The sequence below is a fragment of the Elgaria multicarinata genome, chromosome 1, assembly GCF_023053635.1.
Source record: "Elgaria multicarinata webbii isolate HBS135686 ecotype San Diego chromosome 1, rElgMul1.1.pri, whole genome shotgun sequence".
NCBI lineage: Eukaryota > Metazoa > Chordata > Lepidosauria > Squamata > Anguidae > Elgaria > Elgaria multicarinata.
The window spans coordinates 155,400,477-155,414,464 of NC_086171.1; the positions used below are offsets into that span (position 1 = coordinate 155,400,477).

The 13,988-nt window shown below is 45.1% G+C and overlaps 1 protein-coding gene across 2 annotated transcripts in view; it reads left to right on the plus strand.

Moving 5' to 3' along the window:
- Positions 1-13,988, plus strand: part of SLC6A9 (solute carrier family 6 member 9) — a 64,677-nt gene that overhangs the window by 31,003 nt on the left and 19,686 nt on the right. The gene's annotated exons all lie outside the window — the stretch shown is intronic.

Sequence of the window (13,988 nt, forward strand, 5' to 3'; positions counted from 1 at the left end):
GGAGCTGTTTTGGGATGGGGAGAAGGACCGGTGTGTGTGTGTGTGTACGTGCGCACACACATGCCACAAAGCGGAGCACCTAGCGAAGGGGTGTCAGTGGTGCTGGTGCTGCTGCGGCTGCCACAGCAAGCTACGGGGGGGGGGGAGGGGGGGGGAGAAGTTAATGCTGGAGGCTCAATGAAAGCTGGTAGCCGCACTCTCTCAAAGCCTCTTTGTGCCGGCTCCCAGGGAGACAGCGGCAGGAGGTGAGGAATTGTCAGGCTCAATGTGGCTCAGGCATCCCTGCCAGGCTGTTTGCCATGAGGGTGGAGATGCATTAAACAGTTTGGAGGCTCCAGCACATAAACACACTTGGGAAGGGCTCTTTAGCTGCTGTGCCACCTGCTTTATGAAGCCAGGAGGCTGGCATTAAAGGGTGGATGTGCATGGAGACATGAGGAAATAACTTTTGACTTGTATTCCTCCACTGTGGACTCCCATAAGGTGGCCTTCCCATTCGTGAAGGCTCTAGCCCTTGCCTCCTCATATGGAGCCATGCCATCACCTGGTGGGTTCTGTGTTTGGAAGTGGTAAGTGTTCACCACCATCACAGCTCAGGTCCCACATTTTTGGATTCATCGTTGTATACTTATAGCCTATGCATTACATTACATTAACCTGCTGGAGATATGGGGCCTGCTGTGTTCTTCCTTGGCCCCTAGAGAGAGCCAAAGAGCAGCACATGTAAGCTGGAGGATTGGCAGGCTAAAACATGAAATTAATTTATTATAGCAACAGGTTAGGCAATTCTTGCCAGAATCTGCATACAAGATCCTGCAAGTCCTCTGCTTCCAAGGCTATCTGTGAAATGCAGGCCGCTTTGGATCTATTTTGAGGATAAATGAAAACACCTCTCTAGTTCCCCTTTTACAGTTGGTTGTTTGAGCCAAAATGCCTGCTCCTCCCTTAGGTAATGCAGAAGAAAGAAAGCATAGAAGAAACACCGGGATGACTGTATGAGTGACCCATTCATCCATTCCCACTTTTCAGCAGTCAAATGATTAGGAGTGCCTTCAGAATGATGGATGAATATGCTTAATATATACTGAAACCATTTTTTCTCTTGTCCCTGACATATTTCCTGTGTCAATGAGTTCCAACTGCATGCATGTTCATAGGTAACCCATCCCCCTTTATTTCATGCCTTTAATTGGCTGCATGTCAGCAAAATACTCTGCAGATGCCGTTTTCCCCAATATGCAGATGCCATGAGGGGTGGAGGGGGGACTTCATCTGCTGAATTGCCCAAACAGCTGTTAAAGGCAAGGGATTCCTGCTTGGAAGGAAACTGACTACCATAAGAGGTGAGTCAAAATCTTTAAGGTCACAATCTCTACAGTCACAGATTACACAGTGCTGTATGGAAATACGGCTCTCTCCAGTCTGGATCCTAGTAGGTTCTCCAGAATTCGATGTGTGTGTGCGCGTGTGTGTGATTACACACACACCTCCCCGATTCGCAACCTGCATTTGCACTGCTGTAGATTTTTCCTAAGACATGTTGAGCTCTGGAGCATCTGCTTCACATTTCTGTACAACATCACTGACTGTCTTAAATATTTCGTCTAAAGTTGCCAGTCTCCTCTCTGTGTTTGTAAATTTGATGAGTGCAGATTCCCAAAGGCTGCTAATGTGCCACAAAGGGCTAATGTTGGTAAACATTAGCAAGTGAGCTAGTTAAAATTTTTGTGAGCGACTAACTTTGGTGAACTTATTTGTTAGCTTGTCATCAGAAAACATAATGAATTAAATTGAACTGAGGGAGAAAGAGCAACTAGACCAAATGGGAAGTGAATTGAGAAGGAACACTCAAGCACTCGTTTGGAAATGGATTGCTACACTACTTTGTACAGTGACCAAAATTCCAGTTCTAGCTATCAGACAGTTTAAAAATTGTAACACTTGAAAAAGGATTCTGTCTGTCTATTTATCTGTCTATACAATTTATAAATATATATAAAATTTAATGAATCTTATAATTTAGATTTTGTTCATAGGTATCATAGGAACATACAAAGCTTGCACGCTTTTGTGGCATTTTGGTTGGCCCTAATAAAAGTATTGACCAATTGTGGATTTTGGTTTTTTTTTTCCCCTTGTGGTCCAGCACTGCTAGCTTTGGGTTTGGGTTTAGGTTTTATGTGCAAAGGAACATAGGTTTTTCCTCGCCTGTTAAATGTGACCAATCACAGCATAAGTGTGAGAGAGTGCATAAAAAACCCACCCTGATGTGCCCCAGTCTACAGTTATTAGCAAAGCTGAATGAGGGGCTGGGGCTGCCATGTAGCTATCAGTGACCCCACCAAGCCATAGCTCAGGAATAGAGCACATGCTTCGTATGTGGAAGGTCCCAGATTCAATCCCCGGCATCTCCAGGCAGGACTTGGGGGAAAATGCCGGTTTGAAACCCTGGAGAGCCACTGCCACTCAGTGCTGACAACAATACTGGGCTAGATGGGCCCTTGGTCTGATTCAGTATACTGTATAAGGCATCTTCTTCTGTTCCTGTGTTCCAGTTGCTTCTCATTTCAAGAGTTTTTGGTGCTCTGCAAGTGGTACAGAGCAGGATGGCTCTGCTGTGCCTGTGCCTGTGCCTGGGGTCAAGTCTGGTGGTAAGGAGTCCAGCTGAGCCTTTGAAGAGGGGTGTTTCCTTTACCTGATTGCGGGATCCATGATCTCAGTAACTTGTAGAAAGTGAAAATAATAATAAAATATTTTTTTAAAGCAAACTTGAAAAACAAACACATGGCTTTTCTCCCACATTATAGCATAGGCTTGATGGTGCTTTTAATCGTTTACTAGCCAGCAAAGATAAAGGAAGGCAGGTTGAACCTATTTAGCTGTCTTACTATCATTTTCACCTGTCTTACTATCACTTTCACACTCAACACAACCAAGAAACTTCAAGGGGTAGCAATCAGTTGCAAATTTTAAGCTTTACAAATTGGCTTTAGGAAAACAATACACACAATTATTGAATTTCTAACAGAAGGCCTCTAACCATCGTGTGTTTATGTGTGTAAAAAGCACACACTGAATGCTCTCTATTTGGGGTATAACAAGGAAACTTCAAATAAAGTGTATGAGCTAAAACACACACACAAATAAAAACCTTACAGGAAAATTGTTGTTGGGTTCTTTTGACAGTGCCTTCTAACCAATTCACCTACATGGGTTTTAAATCTAGTGACAGTAACAATAGGAAATGCAAACCTCACTGAATCCCCACACCTGTAATCTGCAGTAGAATGTATTGTTTACATGAGTTATCAGTATTAGCGTCCACCAGGTTATTCCCTGGAGAAGATCCCCCATCTCTAGATAATCACAAAAGTATGTTTCTTCTCTCCTGACTTGTAGGGCTACAATACTTCTCTGCTGTCTCCCTGGAAGTGATGACAGTAATAAAAGATATAAAGAAATTTAAGAGAAGTCTTAGGAGAGAAGGGCTGCAGTTTGTGGCTGAGTAGGGGAACAGGCGGTTGAGTAGAGATGCATCCCCAGATAACTCCATTACGCCTGTTTGGAAGCCTCAGTTTGCCTGTTTATTTTTATCTTGCATTTGATGGGTTGATGCATAGATTTAATCAGGTCATATGTGTGCTCCCCCCCCCCAGTTGCTTTCTGTAGCAATTTAAGGTTCATCCCTGGGTGCCAGATGGAGTCCAATGCGTTATTGCAGTCAGTGAAGCAGACAAATCATTTCCCATGATTTTTGTTTTTTAAAATGTTTGCTAATGAGCACATACAGAAGGGGCGGCAGGACAAAAACAGCACAATTGGTGGGTTATTTTCCAGAGAGGGTGCTATTTTGGTTTTCAAAAACTTATCTAGAATGGGATTTCTGATTTGATTAAGATGCCGCAATTCACACACAGATGCTTCTGTGGCTATTGCGTTATGGGGTGCTCTATGGGATAATCACTTGTATGGAGAAAAGGCTGATTGGGATCTACTGGTAGATCTCTGAATGCTTTGCAGTTGATCTGCAAGGGTTTGTGATTCTTATTTACTTGGACGACAGCAAAAAAGAAAAGGCTCCCTCCCACCCGCAAATTGTTTTTTTGAAATGAGAAGGCTTTGGGGGAAATCAGGAAGGGATTGGGAGTTCACTTTTGATATAAATACTTAGCCTGAGCCATTTACTCAAAGGCACCCTGTTTAGGGTGACCATATGAAAAGGAGGACAGGGCTCCTGTATCTTTAACAGTTGTATTGAAAAGGAAATTTCAGCAGGTGTCATTTGTATATATGGGGAACCTGGTGAAATTCCCACTTCATCACAACAGTTAAAGCTGCAGGTGCCCTGCCCTCTTTTAAAATGGTCACTCTAGTATAGCTCCTGCACTTTGACTGTTGTGATGAAGAGGGAATTTCACCAGGTTCTCCATATATACAAATGACATCTGCTGAAATTTCCTTTTCTATGCAACTGCAGGGGCCCTGTCCTCCTTTTCATATGGTCACCCTAACCCTGTTCCTTAATTCTCTGCCGTGAGCCGCTGTTTTGTGTCTGACTCCAGTTGGTAGACATTCTAGCAAAAAGCAAAGTAGATTCTGGAAGCCTAACATATGTCCTCACCTAGTGTGGTGAATTAACCATGTCCCTGGGTTCGTCTACATGGGCACTTTACCCCAGGGTAGCTTCGGAGTTGCAGCAGGTGATCTACCTGACACAGCCGTTACTCGGAAGCAATCCAGGGGCAAAGCCCCAAAGCTGCATGCTAAAAAAGTCAGGTACTTCCCCCGACTTTTTTAGGTTGAAGCCAGGCTCCACACCTCTACGGAGCCTTTTTAAGGGGGGAAATTAAAGGGCGTGTTGGAAGGAGGCAGACAGGGAGCTCTGGGCTCCACATTGCAAAGAAATAAATATTTTTTAAAAAAAACCAGGGGTGGAGGGTGAGAGGAGAGGAACGGGGGCAGCAGAGAGGCTGCTGGCGCTGCTGGGACAAGCATGGGGAGGGGGGAGTAACAAGGCTCTCTTCTCTCTGAGCTCGCTCTGGCTGCCTCACCCTTTTTTAAAAAAAATCTTTAGATGCAAACCTTTGCATCTAAAGATTAAAAGGGGGGGAGGAACGGGGCAGCCAGAGCGAGCTTAGAGGGAAGAGAGCTGGCTGCCCTATTCCTCCCCTCTCCTTGGTGCTGCCAGCGGCGGCAGCAACAACTCCGATTTGGTGCTCTTTCCCATGCAGATGTTGGGAAGGAGCATCAATTTGGGAGCCTGGGGCCTCGGGGTGCAGATCTGAGGCCGTCAAGATGGGGTCCCTGTTCTCTGGCTTGAATGGATCTCCTTGAGAGAGCCTCTTTGTAATCCCTTATAGCTGGGATCGCCCCAAGTCAATCAAATTGACAACAGAATTTGGACCAGTGGTGCTTTTTTGTTCAGAGCCATGCAAACAAACCATAAAAGCTACTATTACTCCCCTCTGCGGGAGGGTCAGTGATGAGCACAAGTTTGGGTTAGCACATTCCACCACCACCCACTTGTGTGTGTTTTTCTTTTTTCAGTGGCAGCAGATGGTGAGGGGTCTCATGGGCTGTCAGACAGGGCTTGGTTTACACCCCCGGTGTAAAGGGTGGTCTGGGTCAAAGCAGCTCAATTTTTGTCTGGGGCCCATGTGAGCATGTCCTAGTCACACAACTGATCCACATTTGCTCATGCTTCCCTTGCCAGACCCCTTCAACAGAATGGTCTGCGTGGGGCTGTGTGGGGAGGGATGCTAGAATTGGGTGGGGCTCACAGAGTTGTGCAAAAGCTTGGAACTGATACAAAACAGCTGTGTGGTATAAGGCAGGACCACTCACTTTTAATCAGGCGCCTGTTGTGTATTACTAGTTTCCTCAGATGAAGCAATGGGTATGTACACGCTAATCATGATGGATCTCATGTCTGTGTAAGCATGCAGTACGATGGTCAGGTAGCTTTTGGAATATTTACGCTTCGCTGCTTTTGTCCAATACCTTTGCCTTAATTCAACCTCCACTGAACCACACAGAATTTTGAATTCAGAGTGTGCTGGTGTAAGTACATCATTTACAAAGAAATAGGTAAGATTTAGGTGAGGTTACACAGAAGCACAATAAGAGCTGGACCAGTCTTGAGGCAAGCTGAAGCCCCCATCTCAGGGAGCAACTTTGAAGAACAATTTAGGGGTGACAAATTTTATCCAAGATATGCAAGGCCTGGAACCTCATTTGACTATCTCCAGTGCCTCCAAGATGGCACTGGACATGCAAATTGCAATGTAAGTTTTTCCGAGGGGCTGATCTAGGGCAGCAGCATTTTCAAATGCCACCACTCTCTGGAGCAATCCATAGGACACTCCAGATCAGGGGGTGGGGGTGGGTGGGGAGGGAGACAAGCATGCTTTCTAGGCAAGCAACATGCCTCCTCCTTCACCATTGTTGGACCCCATGTTTACTTGAAGGAAAGGCAATCCAGAGCATGCTTAATTGAACGTTACCCCCATCAAAATCAATTGAATGTATGGCTAAGAAAATATGTCTAGGATGAGAGTGCTAATGTGAAATGTAGTTATTTTTCAGAAATCTAACACCTGGCACCAAGTGTCCCCCACCCCACCCACAAATACACTTTGCCTCTTCTGTGCCCCCTCCGGTACCTTTTCTGGTATGATGATTGGAGCAATGGCTGTAGGCTTTCTTGGAAGTGCTGCTCCCTGTCCCAAGAGGATGAGGAAACCCTCTAGGTGCAGGCGTGGGTGGGTGAAGGAAGCACATGCAGAGCTCATGTTTGTTCCCATCTTGCCGCTACTTGTGAGGATGGTGAAGAGTTTTTAGCTTAGCAAAAAAAAAAGATCAAGACCAGGCCTGCCCATGAAATACTAAAGCTAGTTTTAAATTTGCTCCTTGGATTCAGAATGCCTAATGTGACCTTCTCACTCTCAGTCACAATGTCAGGGATCTGTCATCAGGGGTAGAAACCATCAACCCATGAACAAAATGGATCCAGCAAATTCTAGCCTTTTCCTTGCTGATATAAACTGAGCAGCTAGTCACCTTCTTGCATATGCTGCTCCAGCTTTGGAGGCTTTTGTGGTGATGCGCAGGGTCAGGTGAGGCTCTAGTCGACCCAAGAAATGGGTGAGCTGGGATCAAAAGAAGGATTTCCCTTGGCTTCTAGCTAACCCCTACTTGCCACCTGGCTCCTGGCCCAGACTTGCTCCTCTTCTCTCGCAATTGCTAGGGCAGCATGTCCCTTGGAAACCACTTACCGGAAGGGGTTGTGCAGCCGGCAGGAGCTTCTCAAACATAAATCTGGTGCCTGCTTGAAGCCTCCATCAGGAAGCAGCCTAATGCTCTACAAGCTCAGCGGTGAGGCTCACCAGTCAAGCCAGCAGGTGAATTAGCATGAGAAAGGTGGCACTGCCAGTGAGCCCTGATGGATTAGCATGGGGTAATATAAACACTTCCTTCCCCTTCATGCCAACAAAACACTGCTGTGCCTCTGGGAGAAACAATTGGCAGCTCTCTCTGATCTGTGTCATCACCTGGGTCACGCTTAATATTAATTTGAAGCACGTTTTCGAGCCATTTGATTTTGATGAAGTGGATGCTAGTCCATGAGAATTTACGCCATGATACATGTGCTAGCCTTTAAGGTTGCACAAGGCTCTTTGTTGGTTTTGCCGCAACGAAGGAGCACAGCTATTGCTCTGGAAATTGCTACATTTTTATGATTTCTAATTTATGGATGCTTGGATGTAGGTCAGGGGTGGGCAACCCCTGGTGTTAGGTGGCTGCATTTCCACCCGCCCCAGCCTGTTTCTCACTGAGGATTGCATCACTATCTCCCACCACCGCTGCTCCCTGCACACCTTACTTAAAGAAAGCTCACTATATTTTTTAAAAACACTGCTACCAGCGGCAAATATAGCCGTGGTGGTAGGACAGTACTTCACAAAGTTATAGCATGGCTCTTTCCGTTGTAAAGCTCTGATCCCCCAACAAAGGTTGGGGGACTGTGTGCAGATAGAGAAGAGGGACTCTTTGTTCTCCAAATGGATAGACACACATATATGTGAATGCTGATGTGGATGCCCATCCATCCATCCATACATACATACATACACACACCATAAGCTGATTCTGAAATGTGGGGTGTGCTTATCTTCGGCTTTTCATTTATATACCATTTGTGTGTCCATATATATGCCATCACTGTTCAGTCTTCTCAGCTAAAGGTTGGATAAGAGCCAGAATTCCTCATTAAACTGGAATTGCTGCTTTGCCTTGACATCCCAGCAGTGGTGGTTGTGTGTGTATGGATGCAAATAGGTTAGAAGGAACTTGCATGTGTCCTGTATACTGTTTGGTCCTAATGTTAATAAGGGGCTCAGCCTGTGCAGTTGTGTTTTTTTCTACTTTTGGTGGTCTGCGAATTATGGGTAGGATTGTATGCGTGACGCACATTCACAGACAGAACTCTGCTCTGAGAAACTGGCATCCTATGAAAATATTAGAATTTTGTGTTTTTAAGCACGCCCCTCCCCTGCTTACCTTAATGGTTGCAGAGGGAAAAATAGGGAAATATGTGTGGAAAACATATATGTGCATATATACATGCCTCATATGATCAGCTGGGGACCATACTCATAGAATGATGCCGCCTTTTGTTTCATTAGATAAGGGTGCACCTCTCATCAGCTACAAGAAGCATACAATATCACTCAGAAGACAAGGGATCAGTACAGATGATCAGTACAGTTAAAATCCTGGTCCAACAAACGGTTGGGAATTTCAGCATTAGCCTCATACAACAGTGAGGAATGGCTTGTTGGAACAGAAACAAGCCATGTGCCTACATGTTCCCACTTCCCTTCCCAAATTCCTTTCTCACAGGTTTTAAGTCAATGCATCCCCAGTTTCTTAAATTAGTGATATCTGAACTGTGACAGCCAAACTAGGAAACTGTGATTTTAACAATTGCTACAAAACCAGGATATCAAGCCATAGTTTGATCCTGGTTTGATGTCCTGGTTGGTAGGGTTTACCCAAACCACAGTTTCCTAGTTTAGATATCTATGCTTTAAAATAACATGGAGTATGAAATTAAAGTGAGGGGGCAAGGGAACATATGGGCACAGTGCTCATTCTCTGGTGTGATGGATCGGGATTGTTTTGTCTGAATCAAGCCAATGAGTGGAATCCTCCTGACTACATGTGTGTAGGACTATGTGTGGAACCTTCCCCACAGAAGCTAGTATAGCCTTCCCCTTCCCCACTAGATTAACTTGGCACTACACTGCTGATTACACTGCCAAGCATATAAACTCCAAGACAAGGGATTCCATGCTGCCCCTAGGAACATCCAGCCGCTCATTCTTCCCCAAGGCCATGCACATGGCTCTACTCCTGTGTTTTTTCCAGGAGCAGTCTGTGCACTGGAACCTGGGGAAGGAATGAGCTGCTGATGCTCCCAGAGGACACCTGGAATGCCTTACCTTGGAATGTCTGGGTTGGCCACATTGCTCAGTGTCCCAGCAACGTAGGAGGAGGCTGTTGCAGAGGAGACCAGGTGGCAAAATGATTAAACAGTTGCTTTAATAAACAACAACGACCCAAAACTAATCTTGATGGAGCTCTGTTCGGTCCAGTAAGTACTAGCCCTTGCTTCTGGAAAGTTATGGAGGCTAGTCTTCAAGAAAAGTATCCTTGCTTCATGTGCTCACACATGTACAGAGAATGCCTTCATTTCACCATTGCTCCCCCAAGCAAATGTAGATTTTCACAGTCAGGTTTTCTAGATCATACAGTATATATAGCTTTTCATCCAAATAGGATTAGAGAAAGAGAATAGGGAGTAACCCCACCCACCTCTGGCCCTGCCCACTGTTGCCTTACGGCCCCAAGAGGTTACCCTCAAGGGAATGTGGCCCTCAATTAGGGTGACAATATGGAAAGGAGAACAGGGCTTCTGAATCTTTAACAGTTGTATTGAAAAGGGAATTTCAGCAGGTGCTATTTGTATGCATGCAGCACCTGGTGAAATTCCCTCTTCATCACAACAGTTAAAGCTGCAAGAGGGCAGGACTCCTGCAGCTTTTGCCTCAGTTTCTTCCAGTGGAAAATATTGGCCTATTGGCTAAATCTACCTGTCTGGCAAAGAAACTGAATACCCTGTTTCAGGTTAGGCCAGATGCCAAACCTAGACCAAGTCTGTTTTTCCCTGTTGTTTGCGACAGAGCCATCTATTATGTTACGTGAATATTTAAGGAGAGACATTACAAGCCTATATGTCAAGGACTGTGGCCTTATGACACAATGAGGGCTTAATACTGTACTTTGGGTGGCCACATGCATTGTCCAAAAAAAGGGCAAAAGAGGACACATATTTACATAACATTTGCACCTGCTAATTAACATGTATAGACGCAAATTTAAAAACAATTAATATAATTTAGGTAGAAATACAATACATCTCCCTGCCGTGGGCAAGGCTGTGACCAGTTGAAGTGTGTGCCTCTCCAGTAGACGCAACATCATGGTTGGGCTCATGCCAAGAGCCCACACTCCAGCCTGGGCCTACTCACAAATGCTCCATGGACTTGCTCATTCTCTTCACAATTGCAGCCAGCTTGTTCACCTGCCTGTCTCTCTGGCCCAGGCGTTGATGGTGGTGAGAAGGAGTAGATGCCTTCTTGCTTGCTGGTAGCAGTGATGAGGAAGGAGAGGAGGAGCAACACGAGCTGGTGATAATGGTGATGAGAAGGTAAGACTCACTGAGGGAGGGGGCCCATTGAAGGGGTCTTGCCCAAGCGCCCTCAAAAACTTGCAGCTGGCACTGCTTTGCAGTCTGCTGTACAGGTGGCTAATTGTTGATGGTCAACTTCAAGACTCCTGCTCCCCCTTCTTATGGTTCTAGATCTTTAAACCAGACTGGGCTGGGCTGCTTTTCAAATACAGGACACCTTCAAATGGAGGACTTATCTTTGATGGTCCTTCAAATAGAGGGATTCCCTCTGTAAAATAGGACATATGAGCACCCTACGTGAAGAGGGGTTGGTAGAAATACAGTTGTCCAACACATCTCTTAACTATTTTCATTCCTGATCCTCTCTGGGAGCCAGTTCCCATGATTTCCTCTAATGAGGGAATGTATGGAAACATTCCCCAACCACTAAAACCACTGCTTGCCTTGACTGCTAAAATAGGCTATGGTGCTAGTTTCTTCCAGTAGCTGACAAAAGGAGGTTGGGGAACTAAGGATTGGTCCCAGTACTCATCTCTCTCTCTGCCAAGGAACAGCAGCACCAATGGAGAACTGATTCCCTGACTGATTTTCTCATTAAAAGAATAAGGTGAATTGAGCCCAAGTTTCCGCAGATATTGATGCCTTGGTCCTAACAGGCTAAGAACACATCTGTGTGGGCTGGAAACTTCCCAGTGAGCTAGCTCCATAGGTGTCACTCCAGCCTCTTAATGAGCTCCTGTTGGGTTGGAGTCCTCTGCCCACGTGGACAAAGTGAGCCAGGCTCTTTTTAATTAAGGAGCACAGACACCTCATTAGTACTTGCTTTGTAATTCAGTCAGATTAGCCTACTCAGAGTGAGCAGCCTGGTTTGAGAAGCCAGCCATGGAGGATCTGGCCCGTAGCCGACCATAGAATAGCCCTGATTGTTGAGACCCTGTTCCTCAACAGAGATGTCAAATGTTGAGCCTGTTTCTTCTGTTCCTCGCATAGAGTCATGGTCTGATGCTTCAGTTCAGCTGGCCACACTGGCACAAGGTGGGATATCCGAGACTAGAGGCGCTTGCAGAACAGCTTGGGGCTTCTTGTTAACGTACTACCTCATCATCATCATCATGACTCTTAATGGAGAAGGCTACCAGGCTCTATACCTAATTCCTCGCAAAGCGTTGAGTACCCAAAGTGGCGACCCGATTAATTGCGCCGGCAAACGTGCCACTCAAGTCACATGTGGCTGCTGCCTGAACATCTCGTCCTGAGCCCGTGCTCAGGGAACACGAATGGCCGCAAGCACCCGGCAGAGACTCGATCAATGCAGGAGGAATGGCGAACATCGCGGGAGGGAGCTGGGAACGCGCTAGTTGCTTGATTTATAGCATCTGGACTCCCTGCTTCCACGGGTGAGGGAAAGGGAGGGGGAACCAGCGCTTCCTCTCTTTGCCCCAGATTCTCTGCTGTGCCACAGCGATAGGCCTGTTAGGTAGAGGGGAAAAACCACTGAGGAACCTCTGCTCTCTGTTGTTATCAGTATTCTACAGAGCCAAAAAAAGAAATTGCCTTCAGGTGGGCATGGATCAAGGACCAGGGCTTGTAATCATGATTAGGGTGTTAAATCCAGGAGTGAATATCATGTTTTTTCTCTGTATCTGCACCAAAACCCACTGGGGACCCTTTGAGAGAAAGCAGTGTCCGTCACCATAATGTCAGTTGATTTTTGCTTATCCTCCCTGAGCCAGACTGAAGTTGTGGTGAATACCCAACTGTGCTGGGGTTGCTAGCTCAGGTCTGATCTGGAAAGGTATGTTGGGATATCTATATCAGAAGCCAGGGGGAGAAAAATTCAAATCTACCAGGACATTTCACGGCTGCCTTGAAAGTTGGCATTTTTCAACAAAGGAACTTTAAAAGTGAACTTGAATATGAAACCCCCAAATTAGAATTTATCAAGAAATTTGATTACTTTTTTCCATTTGGGCATGAATAAAGACACTGGTTTCCTATCCAACTATAGATGTCAATTAACTTAGCAATAGTAATTGCTAATAGCAATGATTATTTTATCACCAATTTCTGCTGCTATTATTGTTTCTTTTGCATACATGAATTGTTATAGATTATATGCAAATATAAAACCTAAGGTTTATGACTGTACACCCACACACAAACACTCTGCCAACTGAGGGTAACAATTATTTTAATTAATTAATTAGATTTATATGCTGCCCAACTAACAAATGCACTCAGACTGGTTTATAATCATCAAACCCAAAACAACAGTAAAACAACCAGCACTATAATACAGTTAAGATAGATAGATAAATAGATAGATAGATAGATATTCATGTGTCTGATTAAGTGGATTCTAGCTCATAGAAACTCATGCCATAATACATTTGTTAGTCATTAAGATGCCATAAGACTCTTTGTTCTTTTTAGGGCAACAAACATACAGCTAACCCTGTGGAAACGGCATTTTATAGAATAATGGCTTGGCTGCAGCTGGAGGGAGAAGGTCATTTAGCTCAAAGTAGTCACCCAGATTAAAGGTCTGACACGACCAAACTGATTGAGCTTTAGCCAAATGATACAAGGGAAAGTTGCTGCAATGTTTAGATGGTTAGCCTTATCCCTCTGCAAGCAAACCCTAAGATGCTGTTTGCCCATGCATAGGTGCACATATACATGCATGTATATGTGCATGTTCACGCATACTCGTGTTTGTCTCAGAGGTATTCAGAGAAAAAGCCTTGAAGTGGTAAATCCATATACATGTGCACTGAAATCTGGTTATATTCCATTTCAGGATTGATGGAAGAGAGAGAAAATCTCCTAAAGCTTCTGTTTGCTAGAACTCTTTCAATAAGAGAGCCATATTCTCTGCTCCTAAAACACAAACTGCCCCATAAGGGCAACGCCTGGAACAGCTGGGACCAACTCAGCTATGGGTACTGGACTGTCTCTGGGGATTCTGGGCCAAGGCCCTGACTGCTGTATCTGCCCACATTATGTGGGGTGAATTCTGAACATGTAGAGAATTCACTGATGTCTCCAGCTTGCACTCCTCTCTCCAAGACTTTGATTGTCATAAGAAAAGGGATTCAAGCCACCAGTGTGTTGGGATAGAAAGAGACAGGAGTGCAAACTGTGGAGAAAGATCGAGATGCTTGTTTTTCATTGTTAAATATATGTTTTATTGAGTTCCCAGGAGGAAAGGCAGGGTCTGAATGTTTTAAAATTA